Below are 20,873 nucleotides of genomic sequence, written 5' to 3' on the forward strand. Positions count from 1 at the left end.
AAGAGCCTCCCTCATCTCCCTTTGCCATTGCCTCTGCTGCTGTTGTTTTGACAGTCTGAGCAGAAATTAACTTCTCTTGACACTTCCTTTTAGCATACAGTAGTGATTCTATAATTTTTCTAAGTGTTCCGACAACACATCATGGATCTGGATCTTTTGTCGCTCAATTTGTTCTTTCAGTTGGAGATTTTCCCTCCAGTAATGTCTTAGCTGAGTTGGGGACTGCAGAACCTTTAGCTTGAACACCTGGTTCTTCACTTTTGCCTCTGTGCTGAGCATCCTGTACTGAAATGCAGGAAACAAACATTTCCTGCTTGTCCTTTGCCATATCGTTTGTCTTCTGAGACTCAGGCAGGAAACCACCTCCTGCTTGGTCTTGAGGCTGCTGCTCTGAGACATTTTCAGCTCATGGCTCATCTCTTTCAATTGCTTTTGAACTGAACATTTGCTTTGTGTCTCACAGGTTGCCACCTTGAACTCCAGCTTCTCTGCTGTTCATTAGTCACAGGTCAATTTGGTGCCCTCTTGGCATAGTTTTCAGACCTCTGCTTCTTGCTAGCTAGCCCTCTGTTTTGCATTTTTTGAGAAAGGAGTCTCAAATAGGTGCATTTTCTGACTATGGAACATCCCTCAGAAGGTCCAGCTGGTTTTCCAGCAGCTGCAGTTGCTCCTGCAAGTGCCAGGCTGGCCCTGGCAGACAGCTGCCGAATCTAGGTTAATTGGTCCTGGCAAAGCCCTTCAGGACAAGTGATTTCATGGTCATGCAAGGTCAGCTAATCTGGAGGCTGGGCTTCTGGGACCAGCGTCAGATCTGGTACTTTCTTGTTTGGCTCTCTTTCCTTATTTCCCCCTAGAGACTCTCACTAAGTGGAGATCAGTATACTCGGGGGTTGATCTGTGCTTTCCTACTGCCTCTTCCTACTGGCGATTGATCCCCAACATGCAGTTCTACCCGTTCTTCCTACTCTTCCCAGAGCTGGAGACTTCTGGCCAATGCAAGGAGTCCAGGATAGGAGTAATGTGATCACTTGCACTAGACCTGGTCAGGATTCTGGCTGCCGAATTTTGGACATACTGCAGTTTGTTCAATGTAGATTTAGATACCTCTGCGAGCAGAGCATTACAGTAGTCATTTCGGGAAAACACAAATGTGTTGATAAGCTTTTCAGCCACAGTCAGTGATGACATAGGGCGTAGTCTAGCGATATTTCTGAGGTGATAGGGTCCAGGGCCGAGTACCAATCAACAGTGTGGGCCATGCCAGTCCCTCCTGGCGGGTCAAGGAACCTGAGCGCAGTAGAAGAGCAAGTATACATTTTCCATCTCAGAAAAGATGTTCTTTATAAGCATAGAGTGACATAATAAACAACCTCTACTGAAGAATAATGACATTTTGGCATCAAAACCCTTATTCTGACTGTAGCCTGAACCATATCCTCAAATCTAATCCTGCAGTTATTTGTAGAAGGTAGCTTGTTCCATATGCTATACTTTATAAACGTATTACCGGCTGTTTTATTATCCATTTGTAGAGTGTAATTTTGCAACCCCTAAACTAAAGTGTGACCCAATTTTCACTCTGTCGCTCAGCTTGCCTTACGGATAATATGTGAAGCTGTAAGTGTCCCTTGGAGTTGAATTATTTGTAAGCCTTGCTGGCTGCAGCAGTGACAGCGCTCCTGGCCTGTGGGGTGTTGTGTTGCTTCTCTGCAGTCTTTTGCTTGCCTGACATTTTTTTTCACATCTAAAGTGTCTTTTTCCAAAGAATCTTGATGGTACTTTGCTCCCAATTTTCAGTTTCTCACTTGTTAATCCATGTTTCAATAGCTAGGCAAATGCCTCCTCTTTGTATATTATATTATTGTTTTAAGAGCTGAAAAACGCCTCAAAATGGTTCCTACTACCACCGCACATTAGTGGCAGTTTCTTAATTTAAACAATTTGTCGAATCTGCTATCTCTCCTGTACTCTTCTGTTTGCATATTTTATCCTATATACATAATAGGCATGAAACCCATGACCCTGTCCTGCCTTGGTGGCGGTCCTTGTGTGGCCTCTCCTCTTCCGTCTTGTTCCTAGGGTGGACACTGGGGTGACGTGCATGTTCAGGAAATACAGTCAAGGACCAACATGTATCAGCTCTGTATCTTGAGACAAAGCTGGAACCCCACAGCTTGATGTACTGTATAGTTGCCAAGCAGTTACAAACTGCATGTCTCGCCATGGGCCAGTGCAAGAGTGTCTGAGACTTGTGACGTAAAAGCGTCCCTTCCTGCTCACTAGTCACTGTAAACAAAAAGGGAAACATGGTCTTTTTGGCTTTCTAAATTCATGCAGAGATTTTAAATAATACCCGACTGTTGAGCATGTGGTTCTGCAGAACAGATTGCTTGCACACAAAACAGAGGATGGGATCAGCAGAAAGTCGAACAGTTTCCTTTTCCAAGAGATATACAACTAGCCAAGAGATGGGTAATAAACATGGGCACTGGTGCTGGTCCCATCGACAAGTTTCTCAATGAGATTTAGCACAGTGTGTGAGCGAGTAAGTACAGGTTGTGCAGCAGACATTTCATCACAGAAATGTTCCAACGTGATCTGCACGCGGAGTTAACAAGTAAGTACTATTTGTTGTCAAAACTGTCTTGAAGTCGATATGTTGAATTCAAATCAATTACACTCTTTCAAATTGGCAGTCCAGATAAAATATTTAAAAACATGTTACTTTGTATGTGTCAGTTTCATAACATTATGTGTAAATTAATATTTCAAAATTGACCCAAATTGATTGGTCAAAAGCATGAGATTTATTGCAACAGAAACAGATTGTTTTCAAATATTGTTAATTTGGGATAGGACATGTATATTGAAATTGTCTCTTCTTTGGAGTTTACATGATTATAAAGCGTGACAGTTCATAATATGAAGCTGAAATATTGAAATACGTTTTGGATACTGAACCATAACATGAGCTCAAACCAGGTGCCATTCCTACCATTTTTACCCATTAAAACCAGCCGATGACAAGAGAACACAGTGAGAGGGTGATATCAGAAAAGTACAAAAAAATACACCTTCACGATTTAAGTGATCCTTTTTATCTTACTTATGTGTAAGACCTCAGTTAAGATGTGCAATACATACGGTTTTACAACTAAGAGCGATATTTTTAACAGATTAAAAGAGATGTATTCGCAAGAGTACTTGTTTGCAATGTAATTGTTACGCCACGGCCCCAGAGGAATCAACATTCCACCTCACATTCCAGCACTGTTCCAATTAGCCCATTTACCCCTGCCTATTTAATGTTGCTTCATGCTCTCCACTGTTCTCAGTATTAGGGTTCTTCCTGGCTAGAGCTACATCGATTCTCGCAATTATTTACCACTTGGTTTTTGGCATCCTGATCCTGGCTTTGTTTTTCGACTACGTCTCCCGGTTTGGGTTTTGGGACTTTGATTCTTGTTCTGGTTTCGGCTCTCGGCTTCCACACGGTTTACGGCTTCGCTTCTGGTTTGTACTTTTGCACCGGCTTGTCTGCCTTCGGCTTTCGGACCTCGGATTGTTCTATCAACTACGCCTCTGGAGATCACCCTGGTTTTCTGTATAGGGTCCTCACTACTAATTCCTAACAGTAATAGGGTCATGTTCATGTCACCAAATATTTTGTTGCCTTGTTCTGAATCACAGACAATGGAGGTTTTACACTTTACTGTGTACTTTGTGCTTTAATTCGGGTTTGAAATAAAGTCACCAATGCTGATTCTTTATAATCTCAAAATTTAAATACTGTATAGCGATGCAATTCCCCTTTAAAGAGCAGACCAGTAACACAGCATGACACAAGCTTCTACTGTAGCTTCTAGTGTAGTAATCCAGGTTTTTGGCAACAGCTACATGGTGGTCGAGTAAAAATGAAGTCCAGAGTTCCTCCTAGGCACCAGAGAGAGATAAGAAAAAGAAGAAGATGGCTGAAAAAGGGAGAGACGTTGGATTTGATGTTTTAGAGGAAGCCTGACAAGATGCAGGGTGAGAATAATAGCAGAGAAACACAAGACTGCTTGTGATAGTCAAGACAAGAGAGTAACAGAGCCAGACAGCATGAGCTAAAATACATATAAATAAAAAGTGCTAAAAGAGAAATAAGACAAGAAAGACAATACCCAGACGAAGGAAAGCCACGTGTGATACAGTCAGTGGGAGTGAAGTAATCATTTTGTGTAGGAGCAGAAGTTGTTGTCATAAATTTAAATTCCCAGTGCCTTGCTGGCAAGTGTGTGTAACTCCTGCGCACTATCCTCAAACGTGTGTTGTAATGTCTATGTATACAGTACAACAATTCGGTCAGGACAGCCAGAGTGGCAAGCAGTTGAAGAATTAAGAGTGAAACTTGCATAAATATTGCCACTTGATGCATATTGGCAAGATGTAGACTGTATCCTGTTGTAGGACATCCAAATGCTCCAAGGGAGATTAAAGCCTTGTTTTTGAGAAGTAAGGCTGGAGCCAGTTTGTTTTTCCCAGAGATGTATTCTGTCCAAAGCATTCCTCAAGGATTTGTCAGTGAGATGGATTGCTGAATTTGTGCCCAAGGAGGTTCCAAAAAAACAGAGGTTAGTGAGACCCTGAACGTCTCTGTGACTGAGTAATCAGTTCAACACAACCAAAAAAAAAAAAAAAAAACCAAATAAAACTGATACCTTTATTTCATCAAGCATCAACTGATTATTCAGGTTCATTTAACTTTTTACATTTGATTTTTTTTTCTTTTGCAGTTTTGTAGAAATGTCTTATGGCGCTGCCTGATGAGAAAAAACATTTTCTAAATATTTACATAGAATATTTATTATAGTACATATTTAGAGTTGCGATTTTTCATTTTTAGTCAGGATTTTCAACTAGGTGTTCTAAGTAATGGATTTCTGGACTGAAATATATAAACAGTTCTATTTAGCACACAGTGTGTGTTTGTTCTCTAGGTGAAAGTAATACATTTTAAAGGAAATTATTTTGACAAAATATTACTTAGAGTCAAGAATGTGATACATGCCTTGAGATTAAGCATTTTCAAATGGATTGGAAATGGAACCTAATAACAGACTTATGTAATCAACCCACTTTATGCCAAAACAAAACTTTGTAACTACTGTCATTGAGTCGAAAGGTTGCTTGTGTGGTCACCTACACTCATAATGTAAAACACATGGGCACACTTTGTGAATGCTGGGTGTTAAGGTGTTCTTGCACAGAAAATTGTTCGCTCTCAAACCATGAATACATTGTGGATGGAAAATTACATAGTAATGACAAACAGTTAAGAAATATTTTTGCTTTTTCCACAGACAGAATTAAATATTTTAAATATTTAGACATAGTTTTCAGTGCAAGAAATATTTCACCTCAATTTTATAAATTCAAACTGTTCAATTGACAATGAACGTTAGGACTGCGGAGAAATATTCCAGGTTTGATGTTCGACGTACAAGGCCTGTACACTCTTGTACATCTCATTAAAAAACATAGACTATAGTAGGTGTACTATGGAATTTTTCTTTTCTGTGTGTTCTTTTTACTATTTATTTAGCTTTTTTATTAACATAATAAACGAATTAATAAGTATTGAAAGCAAACCACAATGCAATTATTTACTGTATATGTACATAAATGTTGCTATGTCAAAATATTAAAAATCAGTTATTTAGATTCAGAGTTCAGTAGTTGAACCATGTTTGTTGTTGCAATTAGTGATTGACCAGTAGTATGTCCACTAACAACCATACTTTTTGCTGGGTTCGCAGTATCAGACGTCTTTCCTATAGCAATACTATGCTAAGGAAAATTTCTGGTCTGCTACTACTTGAGAGTCCTCATTAATAATGGGTTAACCAAGTGCTAGACCGTTACCACTAATTGGGCCACTATTACAAAAAATATAGAAATAGTGTCATATTTGGTAGGGCAATGTATGTATGCAAAACAATCTGATGTTAGTAACAGAAATGTAATGATAACAGACTCATTTTTGGAGGAACACCTTACAGAGCATAAGAAATGAAGACATGATCTTAAAAAGAATTTAACAGAACTTCATAACAGGTAGTAGTTTAGATACATTATGTACAGTATGTGTTCCATAATATTAGAAAAAACATCATTAGTAAATATGCAAACTTGCAAACTAACATTGGAGAGGATCTACAAATCCACTCTGGACAGGTGTTTTCATGATACATAACATGCAAGTTTCAAATGAAAATCACCCCTGGACTTTCTTGCAGAAGATATGAACTGTGAAAAAAATCCATCTTAGCAAGTGAATGTGATGCTCATAACCCCAAAGAAATGACAAAAGCTGACAAACAGAAACCTTTGTTTCTCCAAGCTGTGCAGGAGAATTCAGCCTGAATTCAAATCAGCTACTATACAACATTAAAATACTGCAATTAGAGAGAGCAACATTTAATTCATGGCTATGTTTGTTCTACCTATCACAGCTGCCTAAAAACAAAATTAGAAATCAGATACACTGTAGGAAAGTTCCCCTTTGCATCAATTGAAGATCAGATTTAAAAACACTCCATGCAAACTGGAACAATGCCTCTAAGGTGAATAGTGTTTTTTTGCTAGCACAATTAGAGGCCTAGAACTGTTTTTTCATCTGTTTTGTAAAATGTAGTTGTTACATAATGTGTTATTTATGCTAGTCTTTATGTGGCTCTAACACAGTAATACCTTTTTTACAGGAATCACCCACACACAGCAGCACACATAACATAGGAATCAAGGAATAGTTTTCTTCTGTATTTTCATTATTCTTTAGTCCCAAAATATAAACTTTACTTTTGTCATTGGTAGAAGAGTTTTTATGATGCTAGAATGTGAAGGTTTTATTACTACTTGCACATTAAAGTATTACTGAAGTACTGTACACCAACAAGGTGAGTACTTGTAGACATATTCATTTTGAATCATACATTGTATACATTATGGCATACAGTAAATATAAAAAACATTGCATTGACCAGCTGACTGTCAAGTAAAAACACTTCTGCATGTAAACATGTCTTTTTCCAGACAAATGGAAATGAAAGAGATGTCTTATCCTTCTTAGTTTGTGTTCTGATGTTTCTATAGCAAAAATAAGTAATGAAAAAAATGTACAAAGGCCAAATACTTTATATCCTGTGGTTAATAATTTGTGTGGCACTGTCTGATATAAACTAATGATATTTTACTCATTCCTGAAATGTTTTTATTAGCATTCCTAAAAAAAAAGTTTCTTCTCAAAACATATACCAGTGTAACATGTCTTGCCAATATTAAGTGCCAATATCTATTAATGTACATGCATCTTTATGTTTATTAATACACCAACTAGTGAGTGCTAACAGAAGGCTATTGGATGCCTTTGTAAGTGAAAGTATGCTTTTATCAAGCGCTTTGTGTTGTGATAAATGAATGATGGACTCTAAGCTTCCCAGTCTGAAGACGATTGACAGATAAACAAAGAGGAACCACAGTGATCAAGATGGACAGTTGGAAAATTGGGGACATTCATTCTGTTTCGTCTCTCCATATAATTTGTCTTTCTGTCAGGTGGTTTAAATCCTCATGATATTGTGTCAGCATCTGGGAAGCATACATATATATAAGACGTCACTGAGGAGCGTGGAGTATTCCAGATGTATTTTTCATGACACTGCATCTGCAGCATTAATCAGGTATGTGTTGCACAGGCATCCCACCATGAAATACATCATGACAGTACTCTAGAAGCTGCCAAACATTTATTAATGCTTCAAGATTACTTTATCGGCAGTGTCATTATTGTCAAGCTCTCTGATTTATCAGCTTCTGGGTAAAAGCCTTCCCTCACCCATGCCCTCTCAGGGTTTTTCAGGAGTTCCTTCCTTAATATATTCCCTGGCAAATGTCTTGCCTAGCCATGGTTTTACATTTTCAAGGATTTAGTTTTCTTCCAAAAACTGAGAGGGTTCCAGTAGCTGTTTGTAAATGCTAAAGACGTGCCCTCTCTCACTTTAGGTGTGTTGCTTCATATTTATTCAGAAGCCGTATGCTTTTAAATTAAGAGTCTGTTGTTTTCAAAATGAATGTTAATTTTTGTATTGATGTGCCTGCAACACAATAACCAAGGCAGACCAAATAATCTACCAAGGTCTGAGCTTAAAAAATATATTCTTCAATTAGATTTATAGCATCTTCTTCATGTTTTTAAAAAATAGATTATGTGTTACGTAAGTTTTCCTTTTTGCAAATCTTAATTGCAACAAATTCAGATTCTCAGTTATAGTATTTATCTCCCGACAATCTATGACATGATGGTTTTTTAACATAATTATCCCAGTTTTAACAAATGCTATGTTTTATGCATATTGAAACACATGGTCAGAATTTTTTTTCCCCGAAGTATTACTGAGAATCACCATCTACAACTATATGAAATCGTCTACTAAATGAGTAGGCAGTTTATCGTACAGTACATACCCCAAAACCTATGAGCAATATCGACCGGAAAGCCTCTTCTCATCAATAATCTTTCTAGTATTCAATTCTCAGTCCTCTGTCTGCCAGCACTTAGTTTTTATTTGTGTCCTCTGGTCATGACTTAATTGTTTAGATTGAAGTAGTGTTCTGGGATGATATTGTCAATTCCTTTCAGGATTTTCAGTCAAGAATCTCCAGAGTTTTTTTTTTAAATCTTATCTGTCTTAGAAACAGCTCTCAGAACTGGGAGTAGTAGGTTTCTGATTGTCCCTCTCAGGAAATACATTTCCAAGCTGAAAGTCTCATAGCTTCTATTCACCATTTCTGGACTTTTTCCAACAGGAGTAATATGTTTTCTGTAGTGAGATGAATAGAGCTGGAAACACCATTCTAGATAAAACTGTAGTAGTTCAAAATCCTTTTTTACCACCCTCATTTACTATACATAAAAAAATCTGCAGGTACTTTTAAATGTTTATGTGTACAATTATATATTTCCTTGTAAATTACAGTCAGAAACACACTGATTCATTCTGGCAGGTATCATTAACATAGTAATTTAATAGAATTTACTAAAGAGCCTTATATACAATGGTTCCCAAAAAGACAATGAAGTAAGCTTTAAAATTTTAGTTTCCCTTTTAAGGTACATCATAAGTCAACATATAAAGGTGCAGTAATAATCACTACATTATTTAAAAGGAAGTAACTTACATTATAGCTATTCAGCAATATACCAAATATATAATTATTTTTCTATCAAATAATTGATAAATATATCTTGAATCTGCAGTTTTCCTCCATGCAAATTATTATGTTGTATCAGAAAGCAGATTTAGTTTAAATCATTTTAATGAGCAAGCATCAGAGGCAAATTCAGCGTTTGTTTTTGATCCTCGGCTTGTCTTTTAGATGCTAGATTTATCCATGACCAGACATGGTATTGGATCAGCATTTTCCACCTTTCCCCCTTTTTGTAATGTGCGTACAGTACATTGAATACAGTATTTATGGTTGATTATTTTTTTTAGTCATGTAATTGATGATGATCAATGAAGCATCTTAACAATACCATTTCTTTTTATGTGTTTTTTCTTAATATAAGTGAGAATTTGGAAAATAGAAAAAAATGCATCATGTCCTAAGAATCCTGAGAAGAGGTGATAAAATTGGATAAATCCGGGCTTGCTTTTGTTCTGATTATTTTTTCCTGCCTTTGCTGCTTATTTAATCTTTAAACACATTTCATATGGGCACAAGGTAAGCCCAGGAATTTCTTCCTGGAGGTTTTTATCTTGTGACTCTTCTGAACATATCACATCAGAAACCTTCCTCTAAGGTAAGCTTCTCTGTGATCACATTAAATGACTCTAAGCACAGCGGCAATGGCAACAGACTGAAGGGCTTTTGAACATTGAGAAAGTTAGAAGATTGTGGCTATAGTATATTGTTCATGAATTCAGAATAAAACAGGGAATAACAAATCTTAAACCATTTATGCAATGTTACAAGAAGAAAAATATAAAAATGTAGCTTGTGTTCAATGTTGGAATGCTGAAAGCATGTGGTTGTGAATACTGTATAAAAGCTCAGCAAACTGTGGGTTATTTCCTGTCTCTAGATATGATATTTTATGTATTTATGAACTCACGTGAGCCTCTGAAGAATGTGCTTCTGTTTAGCTTGCCTAATACATGTTTGTCACATGACTAGCCTCACTGTCAAATATCTAATTCATGACACAAATTATCAGTTACAAAAGAGATCACTTCAGATATTACTGAATTATAGTGCCATGATGGCACCTTGTAGATTTACATATTGTAGCAAAGCTGTGGGCTCACCAGAAACTGAATTTATGCTCAAAGCACACCACTTGGGATGGTCACGTTGGAGAAGCAGCATGGAGTGCACCCTGTGAATACCTGGGCCACAGAGCAGCATCCCACTACTAACACCAATGTAGCACTTAAACATGTTATGGATCCTTCAGAAACCAACTTTTTTCACAAGCTGCTTCTGCTTGATTGATTTATTTAAAGAGATTAAAAGACTCACTTTGTCCCTGGCAGGATTCAAACCACCACCAACTTTGCCATTAACAACCAAACAAGCTCACTGATTGCGCTGTAAAGATTCCTGCTTTATTGCAACTGAAGCCACCAACACAACAAAAGCCACATCCCCAACTCTCACTTCCACAGCTGCTCACACCCAGACGCACCCAGAAACTGCTGGAGTCCCATATAAGTGAGGATGGCAGCTTTACTTACGACAGGGTTACAAATGGGGGAACCTAAATGGGGAGATGAACTGGGGGAAGAAACAACAACACAAAGGGGGAAATACAACACTCTCAGTCCTTTCAAAGCAGCTACCTGGGGCAGGTGCAGCTTATGTAATACAGTATACAGTACTTGTCTGCATTAGCCACCCAAGGCTTCTAGGTGTCACGGTATAAACTACACTGTGTTATACATGTATACACGCTGACTGTATGCTGGCAGGCTCTATGCAAGAAACAATAGCAAGATTGAGGTTATTTAGCTGATCTTTCTGTTTTAAAATCTGAACTTTCTTAGCATGTAACCTTTGCTATATTGCTTTCTTTTTGTTCGAAAGACTGAAGAATACAACTTTTACTATCACAAAGATGGCAGAAAACGCACATAGCTCTCAAAAAATCTAAAAGGTTAGAGAAAACGCATAATCTGCCTTTCAGTTCTTCAGACTGTGTTATGTGCAAAATAGATTTCTAAAAGATTTTAAACATTATGCTGTATGATTGTTAGCAAAAGGAGCTGATGTGCTTTAAAATCAGTTATTAAGGGAGTAGATAAATATTTAAATCAGTTATCCTAATATACTGTATGCATACTAGTACAGTATATACTAGTAGGGACTAGTATATGCATTGAAATCAGTCACCTGGGGCATTGGATTGGGATTTAAAATCACAATTTCCACCATATTGAGTAAAGACTATGGTCTATGACATAGTATAAACAAATTGCCTACTGGCAGATGTATTCTAATTAAAAAAAAAACTAAGCATGGGATTTTCAGTTTTCTGGCAGTGGGTGCAGAGCAGGTAGAAGAATTAATTAGGTCCAGAATTAAAACCTCTTGAGTGCATGTTCACAAAGCTCTCAGATCGGAATCATCAGCCATTGTTGTTTAAGACTTTGACAAAACAGAGCCAAGTGTGGACATTGTGTTCTGATGCTAAGGACGTTCATTGCCTGACTTTATTCTATGATCAGAAATTACACTTGTTAGGCTAATGTACAAAGTGCCTCTCTTGGGCAAGGCATGTTTCCAGATTTCTGAGTTAAATCTGATGACTGATCTGACCTAAAATGGCCAGGATACTCCACACAGTTGTTTCCATGAGAAAGTTGTGTTTCCACATTTATATGGTCAATCACTCAGAAGGTGACATGTAAACTACACAGGATACGAACAAAACAAGGAAGCTAAGATGTAAGCAATTAATGTACATGTATAGGGTGAAGAGGAACAGGGTCTTTGAAGGTAAAGGTTGATGCTGAGGCAGTAAGAGATTCAATACATCCAGAGATTGTGTATGAAAAAAAATGAAACCCAGCACCTAAAGGACAGAACACACCTGTTTTAAAATGACCCACTTCCCATTCAGCTTGTTTTTCCTTCAAGTGCTAACAAGATGGTTGAAATGGAAGGAAAACATGATATAAGAAGATTAAGCCAGTTAATAATTTATACATACAGTACAAAAAGCCTGACAGGAAGAGGAATCTCCTCCAGATTAAAGAATCTCTCTGATAATGACTTGCCTGTCCTTCAAGTGAAGAAGGGCAAACAGTGAAATGAGTTGTGAGGGCAGTGCTCAAAGGTAAAAAACTAAGTTAGAGTTAAACCTGTTATACTCAGCATACTTTTAAGGCGTTCTTGAGTATGCAAAGATTAAAGAGTTAAAATTATACTTTTTATTTCCAGTTACTTTCTAAAATTATTTTTCACAAGGCTCTGCTTAAATATTAGTCAGCAGTTTACAATGTTCTACCTGTATGAGGAATTTATTCTGGCGTACTTGGTGCTGCAAAAACATTCTACATATCCCATAAACAGACCAGAATAATATATGTCATTAAGACAGTGCACATCCTGCAGGACTAGGAATTCTGGTTAAGCAAGAAGACTGCCCTAGGAAACTGTTCAAATACTGGGTGGTTCTGGTTTTAATGGACCGGTAGGGTCTTCCTGAGGGAAGTTTGTGAAGCAGGTGGTAGCCTGGGTGGGGGGAGTCATCAGCAATCTTTTCTGCCTGCTTCTTTGCTCTCTTTAGGAAAATACTTGAAAACTTTTCAGACGTTCAAGGAATTTTACTTGTAATTTCAGTTATTATGGGGTTAAGGTTACATACCAAAAATGTGCCTGTTCACATTATTTTTACAGTCTGTGCCCTGCGTGTTTTAAATAATGTGTGCTTTTCTTCCTTTTCATGTCTCAGGGCTTTCAAGGTGTATAAATAAATTACCCTTGTGTGCTGCAGTAAACCACAACCTTTCACATCAAGAAGAAATTTAGTTTTTAAAGCAGCTTGGAATTAAAGTTACGGCAGGAATGATCAGATTTGAAGGGATAGACCACATATCTGATTATTTTCAGGAAAAGGGCAGTGATGTGGAAAAGCATCACATCAGAGTAAATGGACCCTGATCAAGTTTTAATCATTCAGGCGGAAGTGACATCGCTCTAAAAATCCACACCTGAGACCATGACTTCAGGCCCCGTCTCTTGGCTGAACATTTGAATGAATTCTTATCATGTCCCTTTATACAGGATAATTGTAAGTGGTATAAGCATCTGAGTTGATTTTATACTTTAAAAAATAAGTCTGTCTTCCATGGGTATATTTGATTTAAAAAAAATAGATCAGTGAAATAGGCTCCAAATGTTTTCCATTTTTATTTCAGCCAGTTGTGTTAAAGATATTTGTCACCAAATCTTGTAGCTGCATGCAGATCAAGAAAAAGACAGAAATAACATTGGCTTTCTGTCTAAGGCAGTATCTTATTGTTTCAGCATAATTTCACCCTAGAATTATATAGCACAATAAAGCCACCCTCAGAAAAGTGCTGTAAATTACACTTTCCAGAGTGTAATTCCAGATTTCTCCTACCACACACGTTACCCCTTTTGCTTCTGCTTTCTCTGGTAATGGAGACGGCAGTCCTTTCATTTCTTCTTTTAGTAACTCTCAAATTTATTCACTTCCCTCAACATAGCACCATTCTTTTTCCTTCACACCCACTCTTGTAATCAACAGCCAGCCTCCCCCCCTTTTGCCCCTAACAATAATGTTACTCCTGCAGTATCTTGGCTCAGCTCTGACATACTGTACATGTACAGTGGTGTGAAAAAGTGTTTGCCCCCTTTCTGATTTCTTATTTTTTTGCATGTTTGTCACACTGAAATGTTTCAGATCATCAAACAAATTGAAATATTAGACAAAGATAGCACAAGTAAACACAAAATGCATTCTGATTTCTTATTTTTTTGCATGTTTGTCACACTGAAATGTTTCACAAAACACAAAATGCAGTTTTTAAATGAAGGTTCTTATTATTAAGGGAAAAAAAAATCCAAACCTACATGGCCCTGTGTGAAAAAGTGATTGCCCCCCCTGTTAAAACATACATTTTTAGATGTGTGTGGTTTATCACATCTTTGGAAAGCTGAGTTCGATTTCTCTAGCCACACCCAGGCCTGATTACTGCCACACCTGTTCTCAATCAAGAAATCACTTAAATAGGACCTGCCTGACAAAGTGAAGTAGACCAAAAGAACCTCAAAAGCTAGACATCATGTTGCGATCCAAAGAAATTCAGGAACAAATGAGAAACAGAGTAATTGAGATTTATCAGTCTGGAAAAGGTTATAAAGCCATTTCTAAAGCTTTAGGACTCCAGCGAACCACAGTGAGAGCCATTATCCACAAATAGCGAAAACATGGAACAGTGGTGAACCTTCCCAGGAGTGGCCGGCCGACCCCAAAATTACCCCAAGAGCGCAGCGACGACTCATCTAAGAGGTCACAAAAAACCCCACAACAACATCCAAAGAACTGCAGGCTTCACTTGCCTCAGTTAAGGTCAGTGTTCATGACTCCACCATAAGAAAGAGACTGGGCAAAAATGGCCTGCATGGCAGAGTTCCAAGACGAAAACCACTGCTGAGCAAAAAGAACATAAAGGCTCGTCTCAGTTTTGCCAGAAAACATCCTGATGATCCCCAAGACTTTTGGGAAAATACTCTGTGGACTGACGAGACAAAAGTTGAACTTTTTGGAAGGTGTGTGTCCCATTACATCTGGTGTAAAAGTAACACAGCATTTCAGAAAAGGAACATCATATCAACAGTAAAATATGGTGGTGGTAGTGTGATGGTCTGGGGCTGTTTTGCTGCTTCAGGACCTGCAAGACTTGCTGTGGTAAATGGAACCATGAATTCTGCTGTCTACCAAAAAATCCTGAAGGAGAATGTCCAGCCATCTGTTCGTGACCTCAAGCTGAGGCGCACTTGGGTTCTGCAGCAGGACAATGATCCAAAACACACCAGCAAGTCCACCTCTGAATGGCTTAAGAAAAACAAAATGAAGACTTTGGAGTGGCCTAGTCAAAGTCCTGACCTGAATCCGATTGAGATGTTGTGGCATGACCTTAAAAAAGCTGTTAAGGCTCGAAAACCCTCCAATGTGGCTGAATTACAACAATTGATGATCAAAGATGAGTGGGCCAAAATTCCTCCACAGCACTGTAAAAGACTCATTGCCAGTTATCACAAACGCTTGATTGCAGTTGTTGCTGCTAAGGGTGGCCCAACCAGTTATTAGGTTTAGGGGGTAATCACTTTTTCACACAGGGCCATGTAGGTTTGGATTTTGTTTTTCCCCTTAATAATAAAAACCTTCATTTAAAAACTGCATTTTGTGTTTACTTGTATATATGGAATATATACAATATATGTTCCATGCATATACAGCCGACTAAAAAATATAAATGCATGATGCAAAACATCAACCTTGAAGAGGCTTCTTATATGAACGACTTACTGTAGGTGTTTATGTTGACACATTGTTCACATATTCTATACATTGTGTAGCAGCGTTATATAGAACGCAACTATAGCAACTATAAGAACCTCATTTAGGATAATGTAGTTCATTTTGATCGTCACAACACAAAAAGATATTGCTGCTCTGAATCAGTCCAGAGGAGAGAAACCACATCCATTCCTGGGGATTCCCTTTTATTTTTTAACATGTGATGGAATCTGATTCAGCCTTTCAAAATTCTCAAAGGCATTGTCAAAGTCAACTCAACGCATCTCTTCATAATCATCAGTAAAAGATGAACCAGGGAACAGAAACGGAAACTAGGGGGAAGTTCACTAAAAATTGAGACCAGCTGGCACACTTTTACAGTACAGATTGTGGGTATCTGGAACAGGCAACCCAGCTATGTTGCTAAACTGAAACCCTGTTTAAGATACAGCTGGATGAGATCCTTAGATCAATTAGCTACTAATAGTGAAATTGGAAGCTTGGGGCAAATGGTCTTTTTTCATTTGCAACTATTCTAATGTTAGAACGTTGAAAACAAGTTACAAACACAACACAGGAACAACTGTTCTTCATCTCCCATTATATGTATTTAATTCCTACAGTATAAATAGAATGAAATAAGAAATAATAATTGGAAAATACAGTGTGCTGGTCATGGAAAATGGTTTCGTCCCATATCTCTTGTTGAGTATCATAGTATTTGCTTTTCTGCCTCAGAATCTCCACAGGTTATCTCTTAAGATACCCTCTGTGTGTTTGCACATTGTGGTTCAGACTTTGTCCTGTGTCTCCCATCTCTGGTTTGTTCTTCCTCTATTAGCTTTAATGAGTTACCAGCAACTTAATGCAGTAAACAAGATTCCGGCTTCCTATCTAATTTATAGCAAATTTTGTATTCAGGCTGCATTTGTCTGTTGGAAAGAGCCTTGTGCTTTCTGTGTTTTTGCAATGCCTACCAGGAATAAGCAGCTTCCTGATAATGGATGGAAATATTGAAGATCACAACAGAATATTATAGCAAATTAAGGGATGTATGAATAATAAAAAACATGTGGCACTCATTTTAATTACTAGGAACGAGACAAAGTATTCTGAGGAAAACATGACATACAGAGATGTGTTTTAATATGTACTATGAAACAGAAATATAAATTACTAAGAACCAAGACAACAAATTAATACTAAGAATTACAAGTTATTCAAAACATTTCCTTACTATATATTATTATTTAACTCTGTTTACCACATGGTATGCTAGTGTTAGAAATTCCTGAATGTTTTTGACATTTGTCCTCTGATTTTCCCTCACAGAAAGCATCAGAACCCCCTACATGTTCCTTGATTTGCCATCCAGCTCCAGCTCATGCCCTTCATCCAGAGACAAAGATGAGTAGAGATCTCATACAGCTGCTGCCTTCATCTGCTACAACATCCATTAAAAAAATTCCGGTGGCACACCTGTCATCTGTTCTGCCATGAGATTTGGTTGCCAGAACCCCATTTTCAGTGCACAAAGGATGCAGGAATCCTAACATACAGCATGCAGGAGTTCTGAACTTAGCCTTGCAGATGCTCACCCTACATTACTTGTTGTCCCAGGTTCCATGGCAAGAACAATAATAAACAAATAATTACGAATAGTATGGAACAAGGTGGTTCCCTGTTCATGAAAACAGATTGGAGCTGTCATATTTGGCATCCTCGGCAGCAATAGGAAATGTATTTGATTTGTTTGATGCCCCTAAATATAGACTTTGGGTAACATAGTAGAGATTCTGTTGTGATGCCCTGATGAGCTCCAGTGCTCCTGCATCAGCACCCTCAATCGCCACAGCGCATTCCACACATGCAAGGAGCTCGTACTTTTTAACTGTGATACGACTGAGGTCAGGGGTTTCTGTGATCAGCCAGGTTTCGAGCTGATTTTAAAATCCTGCGGAAGTTCAAGGTTCCGCATGTCTGGGCTCCTCCAGTATCTAGCTGAGACTTTATCTGCTTACTCCCCTGCACGTGACCTTTGCTCACCTGTTTTTGGATCGTTGTGCACTCCCACTTTCCATTTAGACTCTCGTGGTGACAGGTCCTGTTGTTGCTGTGCCTCAAAACCTTGGAGCACCAACCCCAAAAGAAATTTGGTGAGTCATCTACTTTTAGTCTAGGCTTAAAACTGGCTTTCTCAGGGAGGCATTTTTGTGATTATTTTATGTTTCATGTCTATACTACTAGTACTTGAGACCCCCCCCAATCACTGCCTTACTTTTCCTGTGGTAAGATGAGCTCTGAGGTGGCCCTGGGCCCACCAGTCCTTCCACTGTGTTTGTGCCCAGCTGTGTACAATGCCACCTCTGTACGGTGAGCATGCGCTTCAGGTACCCACAGTAGCTACCGGTAACTCCTCCAATTCTGCCAAAGTTTGTGGTGCAGCAGAAATCAGCAGGTTGTGGCTCAAGGCCATGGATATTCCATTTACAGTATAAGCATGGTTGCAAACAAGAGGAGACCATTCAGCGTATCTACTGTAGATCATTTGGTAGTTAGTACCTAAGTTATTCAGGAATATTGCCATAACCCTTTGGGTAGAAAAGAGCCTCCTGTTCTCAGTTTTAAATGCACCTCCTCATAGTTTTCCACTTGTGCCATGTGGTTCATGGTTCAATGCTCATTGTGAAGAAATCCACTGTGTTGATACTGTCAGTGCCTTTGAGGATTTTGATTACTTGTAACAGGAGGTGTTCAAGTATTTGACAGTTTACAGATGAAGTCTCCCTGGATGTTTTTCCACCAGAAAGCCAATCATCCTGCAAACCCTACACTGCAATGGCCTCATACGGCTATCTGTTCTCGTCTATTTGTTAAGTATGTTTTTGACCCAGCCAAACCAGTATTCAGTTCATTTACAGATCATAAATAAATATTGTACATAAAGATAAGGGTAAAATATGAATAATATTAAAAACAGTGTATATGATCAATGCAGAAAGTACTTAAATACTAAATGCGGAAAACTAAATACAGTTTGCAATACCAGTTTAAAAAAACTACAATAGAATTTTAATTAAAAAACATTATTTCTAATTTTATTTTATGCTTGTGTGTAAGGTACTGTAGGCTAGTCCTAATACATGTATTTTCAACTGAAATAGACAAGACAAAGCTAAATTGTTTTAAACAGCAATCAACAAAAATTCTTCCTACTGCTGGATACTTCCTGTTTGTTCAACACCAATCTGCATCTCCAGTAGTTATATTCTTAATGCGTGAGTACTTTAGGGTTCATTTCTACAAAAGTGCATTAATCTATTAGTGATACAGGGCGCAATAATGTACTTAAAATAAGTGAAGGGCTTTGTAAAGCACACTTGACATTAAAACTGAAGTGGAGTGTTTAATCAGGCCTCTATCCATGGGGCTGGTGGTAGTAGCAACAGGAACTGCTCTGGTAAAATACTGTAGCTCTGAATAAGACACTTGTGACCCTGCAACTGTGTATATTAGCTCAGATGAGATGTGTTTAAAAATAGACATTAGAGTTTTAAATGATGATACTTTGTATAGAAAGGTGTAACTGAGAAGGTATATTTTTCATTGAAATAACTTTCTATTTAATTTTCTCTTTTGAGGGAAATGCAACAATAAATGCTAAGCTAGAAGCACAAAGGGAAATACTACACATTCTGAAATAACTTTCTGAAGTTTCTTCTGAAGTAACTTTAACTAAGTCAGAAGGACTGGGAAAGGTAAAGATCTATATAGCTTCATGGGTTTATGTGCTATGAGTATATCATATTGAACTCTTTGGAGCCTCAATAGAATATTCAGAACTGTAGGTTTTTTATCTTTTATATGCAAAGCTTTACTTAAAATGCATTTGTATTAGTGGCTCATGGTGATTCGTAAGCTGTAAAGACTATAACAGTAATTAATTTCTTACTGTAATTTGCCATTGCTTTGAGTCACACATTTTCAGTTTTGAAATCTGCATATATAGTTACAAACGTTTTTTTAGGCTATTAACAAGTGGCTTTCACGGATGGTTTGTTCACCACAATGTTCTCCTTCAACAGATAAAACTTTGCAGTGTTTCAAATTCCTGTTTTATTGTTGTCAGTTTGAATCTGGTCAGCACCTTGAAAAGTGAGAATCCTACTTTTGTCTCTTAATGGCAAAATCTAGTTTATAATGACATGCAACGTTTCCTCTTCAATGTTATTCTTTTTTCGTGTTCATTACATGTCTCTGGGGTGACACTGTGGCATGATGCTCTGCAGTATTACCAGTGCTGAGCCAGGTAAGCTCTTTGGGCCATGTATTCATTTGCAGATGTGGGCACATTCATAGTGGTCTCAGGGGTTTCTCCCCTTTTTTTGCCAGCTTTCTTCCACCTTCCTTCCAGCACAGAGGCATGCTGGCCTGGTTAGTACTGTAGGTGTCACTGAAATGCCCCTTTTGTGCTTTTCCTTGCACGTGTATTTGTGGACTGTGAAAGACTGGTGTTCCATATGAGGTGTGCCCTCGTCTTACCCATCGTTTCTGGGACAGTTTCTGGATTGCCATAGTTTTTTTTTTTACCAGGAATAAGTGATATTTCTGATTAAGCCTTGATGGATTTTTACTCTTCACTTTCTTGTATGTAACAAACCATGAAAGAAAAATCATGTAATAAAAATAAGCTAAAATGAACATTAGTAATAAGTAGGAGATCCAACGATTGAATAATATTATGAATGGCACCGCCAGGAGGCATTTAATGTATAAACTATGTTAGCTTGGTAAGATGAGATCGAGGAACACATTTCTGACCTTGTTTGTAAAAGTGATTCAAAATATATATTATTAAATGCTTTATTAATATATTCAACACCTTTTTAAAGCCTTTAAAAATGAATACTGTATATCTCACTATGATATAAAATGTTTCAACAGTGCATTCTGTTGTAAACCAAAATGTGAACACAGTGCTATTTCTCAGTTGATATCAGAACTTGTCATTTTATTACTATTCACACTTCCATGCTTTTTATTTCTGTTCATTTTTGTTATGTTTAACAGTGGCAAAAAGGCCATCCTGAGGAAATACAAGGAGATTCAATATCAATTTACAGACGGTATTTATTTGCATCAAGCCAGAGATCAATTAATTTGTCCTGTTATCCAGGCGGGTTAAGCAGATTTATTAAGAGAGAGAAATTAAATTAAAATGAAATACTCTATTGCCTGCAGTTATAGTGAACAGCAATCATTTTTTTTACTCATATTAATT

This window comes from Lepisosteus platostomus, chromosome 12, assembly GCF_059453375.1.
Source record: "Lepisosteus platostomus isolate fLepPlt1 chromosome 12, fLepPlt1.hap1, whole genome shotgun sequence".
Classification (NCBI taxonomy): domain Eukaryota; kingdom Metazoa; phylum Chordata; class Actinopteri; order Semionotiformes; family Lepisosteidae; genus Lepisosteus; species Lepisosteus platostomus.